This window comes from Limulus polyphemus, unplaced genomic scaffold (genome assembly GCF_000517525.1).
Source record: "Limulus polyphemus unplaced genomic scaffold, Limulus_polyphemus-2.1.2 Scaffold4, whole genome shotgun sequence".
Classification (NCBI taxonomy): domain Eukaryota; kingdom Metazoa; phylum Arthropoda; class Merostomata; order Xiphosura; family Limulidae; genus Limulus; species Limulus polyphemus.
In genome coordinates this window covers 109,509-118,721 of record NW_013665614.1, presented here as the reverse complement: position 1 = coordinate 118,721, position 9,213 = coordinate 109,509, and the positions used below count along the sequence as shown (strand labels likewise).

Genomic DNA, 9,213 nt, shown 5'->3' with positions numbered 1-9,213 from the left:
AAGCATTGTACTGCCAGTGTCGGTTTGTGTTTTAGTGAACGCTCCCGAAGAAACTGTAAAGAGAAACGTTGAGTGTCTAGTTAAGTAAAAAACATTTTGGTGTTAATAGGAATTACATTTTGTTCTGTAAATTCTCTGGTCCGGACAGAAGACTAGTGAGTAACGTTACGGACTATGGACCTGAGGGTTCATGTTCGTGTCAAGTTGCTGCAAGAAAAAAAAAATCGCTCTCTGCGCTTTGGAACTGTGGGAGCGTTATAAAAGTGTCGGTGAAATTCCAGTATTCGGTTAGAGTAGCCCAAGATTTGTCGGTGGGTAGTGCTGTTGAACTAGCTGCATTCCCTCTAGCCTATCAGTTTAAAATAAAGAACAGCCAGAGTACAATTATTGATAGCTTTGCGAGAATATCCGAAATAAACCAATCTATAAATTATCTCAAAGAACCGACAGACATCTACCATATTAGATTTCATGCTGCCTGTGCTAATTCTAACACACTGTATTTCTTGGAGTTCTTGTTAAGCTATTTATGTAGGTCATACTGTCATCTTTTTAACTGCTACGTAATGGACATTCTAGAATCCTGTAATCCAAGTTACAGACCCCCATAATAAAAGAATTTAATGCTACCCGTTAACGCGAGGAACGTCATATCATTCTCTTTTCTGTATAAGCTACACACGGCCTTCCTCAACCCCCAGTGGCATAGCGGTATGTCTTCGGACTTGCAACGCTAGAAACCAAGTTTCGATAGCCGTGGTGTGCACAGCACAGATAGCCCATTGTGTAGCTTTGTGCTTAATTACAGACAAACATCAACCAACATATTTTCTATATATATGTATATATATGATGTTCCCTTTCTTCTGTTAGCTGTATTTGCTTATTTTTACTATTCATGAAGCCACACACAGTTCAGAATATGAAAAAATGTACATGATTCATCGAACGTTTCGGTACATACTTATTCCATCAGCAGCAGTGAAATCTAAAAACAAGGAGGTGAGTAATATATTTGACTAATTCAGTCAAATATCAGTTTGCAATGCAACCAGTGCATATTTAAAATTATAGTTTCCGCCCTTTAGATCTGAAAAACAGCAACATCCAAAAAATATTTAATACCTCGGATTCGGAGAAATCTGGTAGAAATCAAGCACTGTCTAAAACCATTTTTCATTTCGGGCATAGGACCATCACGTGTGTTCAACAGCGTGAATGTATTTGTCTTCTTGATCAGGTTAATAAACTTTTTTGACATAATAAACTTTTCTTTAAGGAAATTATTTTATTAACTGCAGTAGAAAGTGCCTATAGTCATAATGAATATATTTGTATTTAGTTGTTTAGTTTAGTTATTTGGAGTTAAGCACAACGCTAAACAATGGGCTATCTGTGATCTGCCCACCATGGGTATCGAAACCCGGTTTCTAACGGCATACCGCTGTGCCACGGGGGGCGTTGTATTTAATATTTATGGCAAAGGTACTAAGGCTGTCTGCCACTGTTCCCAATTTTGAAATAATGACCAGAGGGAAGGCAGTGAGTTAGAAGCACCTTACCACCCACCATCCACGCTAAGGAATTGATTGTCATTCTTAGAACGCACACATAGCTGAAAGTGCGGAGAATATTTTGTGGCGTCGCATTCGAATCCGTCTCTCCAGCTCCGAAATCTAGAGACAACAACAAGGCCAACTCATGATCCGTTAAAAACGATATGGCATGCCAGCTGTGATCGTTTCAGGGATCATCTCATGAAGAGCATTAATCTGATATTATATTTTAAACAATTTGTTCTCACACTTTTTTTAACAATATTAAGCAGTAGCTGTGTGTGTGTGTTGTTTTTTTGTTTTTTTTTGTTTTTTTAACGTTGTATATCATGAAAAGCGTTGGTCCGAAAGTAAATTTTACTTGACAGAATGGTTCCATACTTGCTATAAATGATATTAAATGTCAACCGTTATCGTAGTAAAGCTGGAATGTATGCACTGATCAAGAAAGATGAATTAAATTTATGTTAGGAATGATACTTTGTTGGCTTATCTGAAGAAGGTAATATTGATATTCTCTATGGTAAGAAATAGTGGAAATTATGGACGTATTAATAGCCTGCCTGAACCGAAGTGTAAGGAGACCAAACATCATTCATACTTCAAGAGATCGTCGGCTTCCTTACTTAATATGTTAGAGGGATTGACATGGCCTGGTGATTAGAGCGCTCGACTCGCAATTTGTGTGTCGCACCTTCGAATGCTCGTTACCGAATATGCTCGCCCTTTCAGACGTGGATGCATTATAATGCGACGGTCAATCCCACTTTGTTGTTAAAGAATAACCCAAAAGTTGACGGTGAGTGGCGTTAACTAGCTGCCTTCATCTAGTCTATCACTGCTAAATTAAGAACAGCTAATACAGATAGCCCTGGAGTAGTTTTGGGCGAAATTCAAACCAAACCGATATGTTAGAGTGTGTCATGAAAAGAAGATAAAAAAAAGAACAAGATCCCCAAAGAAAAATATCTAAACATGATTGTCACCTTGATAGTTAAATTACATGTATGCACACTTCATTTTTAATAAGAGGAAGGAGTATACATTTATTATAAATACTCGTTTAGTCATTTATTGCATAGCAATTTCTGTCCACTCGCTTCATGTCACCGATAAAAGATTTTACTTTTGGATAAGTTAAATAGCTTGGGAAAAGGGGTAGCGAATCTATAGTTCGAAAATGATACATTTTTACTATGGTCATCATTGCTAAAAATCTTTCAAATTTGACTGTTTTTATAGATAAGACTGTGACAATATTTACATATACAATAACATATTTCTCAATGTGTATGAAAATTCTAAGTGCTAAGTCTTTACATCCACCCTGTCTCATCATAACGTTTCATGTGGAAGTAGAGAGGTAAGCATGTCATTTATACGGACAAAGAAGGAGGACTTTTTGACCACTTGGTGTACACTAACATAACAGTTATTTTGTTCTTCAATTCAAAACTATTTGAAAATTCTACCGTCTTTACATTAGTTACACACAACGATCACATTCTTCTTAGAACTCGTAATATGTAACACTTACTATACAGCTCCTCAGTCCTTGTCCAGAATTTGTTACATGTAACATTTTACCATTAAAAAGCACTCTGTCTTATGTATGTTACATATAGCAGTTTTCAGTTAATATAATAATTTATTCTGTTCTCCTTCTTATTTTTATCATTATTAGTTTTTCATTCGTTGTTCTGAATTATGCAGCAGTACTTGTACTTTATATTATACAATCCCTCACTCTCTGCCTTAAATACTAGCTAGAAATTTGCATTGAATCAACCTGGCTAAAGGTTTCATCGAAGCCTTACTTGCCCTAGTCATACCAAATGGAAATATATGCAAGTAATGAAACTTCGCTTCAATTGAGATAACTAGAATCCTCAAGGAGTAGAGAGAGGCTTCGAGTATTCCCTAAGAAACGTTTACGTGTGAAAACGTGCTGCTTTCGAGTGCATCTTAATTTAGTACGAAGTACAAACCTCTTGTAAAATCTCAGAAGACAGTAAAGGTTGAATATTTGCCCAAACAAGAAATTTTATTTCATATCTACTTCACAAAAACAATTTCTAAAACCCATTTCTTGTGATTGAATATTCAAGCTTTCTCTCGTGCATTAAACTTTTTTCCATTCTTTTTTCCCACTCACATGGCACTTAAGCTCCAACTGTCAAAATGAATACTTGAAAGTTGGACAAAGATAGATTGTTTTGTAGCAAATGTTAGACAGCGATTCGGTTATCACTAGTTTTATTTGTTGAACAAATTCAAGTCTTTCACACAAGAAAACAATCTCATTCTGTATGCCATGGCTGCACTCTGTTGTTTCAGTACACAGATGTTTTGTTATTTAAAGCGAAGTTTACTAAATCCAATACAAAATAACTTTCGTGACAATTTAGAAGATGGATACTTTATTTAATGGAAATTTTGTTTTAAACTTGAAATAAAAATTATTATGACGTAAGAACACGAAAACACGCCAGTCCTATAAGTGTAGACAGAAGACACCTCTGCTTCCATTCCTTCACACAAAAATATAGAACAGATGTATATTTAGAATGTAAAGTTCACTCAAAATTAATTAATGTTTTTAATTCAACGTATATAGCATTCACTCTAGTCATTAAATACATGTAACAGTTATAATGTTTTCTCTTTTGGTTCCATGATGATGATGATTTACTTTGAATGAACAAAGCTTTACTGCCAAACCCTCTGTTCGAACGAAAGACTGCAATTGACGAAAGGTTTTGAAACTATCCACCAAAAACAGGATACATTCATTATTTTAAATGTTAAAAAATGTATAAGGCATAAAAATAAAATAGCCTTAAAGTAGTAAAATGTTGAAATGGGTCCATCTTTAATCCATTCTCGAAAGAAAACGAGAAATCGGTACCATTTTTCGGTGCTCGTTGCACGTTCTATTTTTCACGAACCCCATTTTTTTTAAAGTATATATATATAAAATGCTATTTTTTTCTTCACGTAATATTCTACGAAAATCTAGTTTATAGCTAACGTGAAATCATTTAGTATTTTTTTTTCCTTCTTGTAATACAATTTCTGTCGTTTTTCTTTCTTGATGGCATTTTATCGGAAACTGGTTATTGTGGATCGAATAGTTGCCTCGCGAGCAACGGTTAAAGAAAGAAAATGATGCAGGACCTTCAAGTTTCATTGTGCATACAGACTGTTTTTCATTATCGAAGACTGCGCTTCTAGCTTCGAAGGAGCCCAAGCATTTCGATCTTGAGAAAAGACAATGCTGCTCTTCAATATAAAAATGTCATACAACAAGTCAATGAATTTCACAAATGAAAAATGTCAGCAATCATCAAATTGTAACCTAGTCTCGATAACTATGAAATATTTTACGTTGTCTTATTTAACTATTTTATTAATAACCGAATAAAACAAGAGAGGCGTGTTTTCGACGGAGCTATAGTATTTCTCAATATATTAAAACCTATTCAATGTAATTTTTAATTCTTTAATATTAAAAAAAATGTTGTAAGAAAATATACAGAGTTTTTGTTCATTTGTTTTAAGCATAAAGCTTCACAAAGGGCTATATGCACTGTGCTCATCATTGGAATTCAACCCATATTTTAACGGTATAAACCCTCTGAGCCACTGGAGAAGAAAATAAAATTGTGACAACTTCACTAAGAAAATATTTTTAAAAAACTTGTGACATTTTGTTCGTGGATACAGTGATAAAATGTGTGATCCCTTCCTAGTTACGATACTTTAAAAATTCGAGACATATTTATAGAATTTTTCTCTAATATAGATATATATATATATATATATCTGTGTGTGTGTGCGCGTGCGTGCATTCATTCTAAGAACTTATGATATTTTATCTTTAGTTGCACTACAAAATATAATGACATATTTTTATTCACTGTGCTTTAAAAACTCGTATTTTTTATTTTTTAGATAATCTTCAATAACTTGTGAAATCTTTCCTTTCATTATGCATTAATCCTGGACGTTTCCTTTGTGGTTGTGATGTAGAAATTCTGACATCTTCTTTTTCATTACACTGAAACATTTATGACATCACCGTCATCATGGTTGCATCATGGACATTACGACATATTTTCGTGGTCACATTCCCAAGCTGTTTAGATTTTACACAGTATGCCCACCAGTGGTACAGCGGTATGTCTGCGGATATATAACGCTAGAAACCGTGTTTTGATACCCGTGATGAGCATAGCACACATAACTCATTGTGTAGCTTTGTGTTTAATTAAAAACAAACAAACAAATTTTAAACAATAAAAAAGTGAGACAATTTTAGCAAGGAAAACGGAGTTTGTTAACATTTGCTCTCTGGTGTTTGTTTGTATACACAATTATGAGTTCTCAGTCTTTGATTATATCACGGGCATAACCTAACCTTACGCCTGTAGTTACTCTGACATTTTGTCCGGATTCTTCTACTACAGGCTCTTAAGTGCACATTTTCTTGGGGTAACTTATACATTGGATCAGTCTGTTATGTCTCCCACTACGAGAAACTACCGACATATCTGTAAAGGTTTTTGATATAACGGACAGGGCCGTGGGAAGTCGTAAGACCAGTCAGGCCATGGTCTGAACACTTTTTCATGGCATGTATAGAAACAACTTATATATTAAAATTAGCTTCTTCCAATTCAGTACATTATCTTGTATGTATGCAATATTTGTAGTTAAAATGGCTCAAGGTTCAATCTCATAGCATTAAATTTTCAAACATTTTCTGGGGGCATACAAATGGCATGCTTTGCACACATTGTGTGGCACATTATTTAACTGTAACAATGGCCTGACCACTCCAAAGTTGCTTCCTACAGCAGTGATGAATAATCATCATTCAAATTGGGTTTAAGTTGATGAATAAGAATTGTCTCCTTTATTCAGAGTTTCCTTTCATCATGACCTCTTGCTCACTTCTTATTTTCACTAAATCTGAATCACTATTAGCGAATTTTATAAGTAAATCTCTGAGCGTAACAGTTTAAACAGCCAAACCCAGAAATCCCAATTAGTTGAACTTAATAATGAAAGTTTAGTTTTATAGGGGAGGGGGTGATTCAAAACTTTATTAATTGAAACAAAGGTTAACGAAAAGTCCCTCTACTAGATTTTCTTAGTAAATTATAAACAATTTATATTTAAACACTTAGTACTTATAGTCTGTCGTTAAAAAATGCCGGCGATAAGCCAGAAACGCACACCCATGAATCAGAGTTTTGAATTAACCTTCTCACATTCTATAATTGGTAATCATATTTAGATGAAAAAGAAAACATGGGAATTTTTAAACAAGCGTAAGGGTGGTGAAAGTAATTATAATTGTTTTTCTACGTTTTTACGCGAATTTATGAAATATAGTGTTGAATAATTCTTGGCGTATAATTTCAACGTTGATTTCTTGGAACAAATGTCTGAAATAATTAAGTACAATACTGCAATTTATAAAAAATAGAACATTAACTAAATAAGTATTTATATGTGTCTTTTTAAAAGTGTTTTTATGAATATTTGATCCATTTCATGCATCTTGAGAAAAAATTGTTTAATAACAAATCTGAGCTAAACTGATAAAAAAAAAATCAAATTTCGTATCTCTCTAATACGTTTTTCAGTGTTGTAAGGAAATTGTAGGGCATGCCAATAAATATTAACATGTTAAGATAGCTATAAAAATAAAAATAGGTTCATGTACATTATGGATGGAAGGTTAGTCGTTGTTTAATGACGATTTATATGTGATAATACTGTATCGAAGATCCGACCATTCAACACTGTAATGCCACTACGGGTAGACTTCTGATCTTGGATACATCATAGGCCTTTCCAAGAAAGCAAAACAGTAAAGAGGTGCAAAGCCCAGGGCATTTCAGTTTCAAAAGCATGTATAACATAGTGAATAGCATCGGTAATGGAAGATCAGTATACACACACGAGAATGTAAAACTACCTAAACAGCATAACACCACACCCAAGACTGCCACTGCCCTAGTTCGCATACTAATTGATCAGGAACTCCACCCAGAAAATGATATCTATTAAGTTAGCTTGATATATTGATAATGTCCCAATTGGCTCTGCACAAGATCTTGCCTTTGTAAATAAGAATAAACCATGAATATAAAAGTTGCTCCCAGACACACTGTGAGGGAAAGGCAAACTATAGGAAAAGTTCCTAGCACTTGAGAGATGGGAGGTTGTTTCAACGTTGGACGATGCTTTCATGTATTTCAATGGATAGAGAGAAATGTAAAAAAAAAAGTTTTGTTGAGCTTTATTGTTGCTGTATGCTTTTCATATAATAAGAAATTTCTGTGGCTGGGATACCAAGAAAGTATAGCTACCACGAGATAAAGTCCACAGCAGTGATACTACCCACTATGCAAATAAAACTGGGGTTCGTGTTATCCCCTTCTCCGATATACCTGTGAGGTTACTTGTCTCAGCGCCCACGGACTTTTGTATTTGGTTTACTTAAACATTTTTGGTAGTGAATGTTCACGTACAGTAGGGGACTGAGAAAAATTGGTCAAAATGTGTGTGGTCCAAGGTTGATATAACCTCGCGGCCGTTCTTAGCATAATCTAAAATGAAGAAAATTGAGGTAACAAGCTTTAGTTTTTATTGTTGTTATTATCAGGATTAAGAAAATGTGTTAAAAACGTTTAATGAATAGAAGTAACGTTGATTAAAGTAGATGTTATATCCGTTTCAATAATCACTTATAATATTAGGTCGTGAAGAAATTAATGTCATTTTTTAGGTGAAAAAACCCGAACAACTCATATATCAAAACAAAACATTTATTAAATGAAATAGTCCCCATTCTTATCAGTGATGCTTTTCCATTTTAAATCAGATTGTTAATGCCCTCATTAAGAAAATCACTTGGCTTTGAAGAAAAAAAACATGTAAATGTCCTCTTTAACACCTTCCACATTTGCATACGTTTTCCCATTAAGATGGTGTTGCAGCGAACGAAAAAGATGGCAATCTGATGGTGCCATACCTGGAGAATATGGTGGGTGGGGGAGAACTTACCAACCCAACTCCATAAACTTGTGTTGCGTCAAACGTGCCACATGTGGACGTGCATTGTTGTGGAGAAGAACACCTTTCCGATTGACGAGTGAATGGCGTTTCTGATGAAGACTTGATTTAAACGTTCCAATTGCTGATTATACATCTCTGCATTGACAGTTCGCTGTGGTTTAAGGATTTCGAAATGAATTACTCCTTTGACGTCCCACAAAATGCAAGACATCATTTTCTGTGAATGGACTCCAGGTTTTGGGGTCGGAAGTGGTTTTTGGCTAGAACTGAGCCATTGTTTTTTGGCGATTAATATTCGCATAGAAATCCATTTTTCATCACCGGTGACAATTCTGTCCAAAAATTGTTCACGCGCATTACGCGCCAGAAGAGACGAAGCAACGTTCACACGTTGGAAACGATGATCATCAGAGAGTTCGTGAGGCACCCAAACACCTTCTTTATGGAGTTTTACCATATTCCTTGGGTGTTTACGCATTGTTTCATGATAGACATGCAATTTCAGGGCCATTTCACGAGTGTGTTGGCATGAGTTAGACTCAACAAGCGTCTTCAGAGCATCAAT

At 34.9% G+C, this 9,213-nt stretch overlaps 1 protein-coding gene across 1 annotated transcript in view; it reads right to left on the bottom strand.

Annotated features, from left to right (window-relative positions):
* The window catches only part of LOC106470276 (leucine-rich repeat neuronal protein 1-like), a 25,641-nt gene that overhangs the window by 6,999 nt on the left and 9,429 nt on the right, over positions 1 to 9,213 (bottom strand). The gene's annotated exons all lie outside the window — the stretch shown is intronic.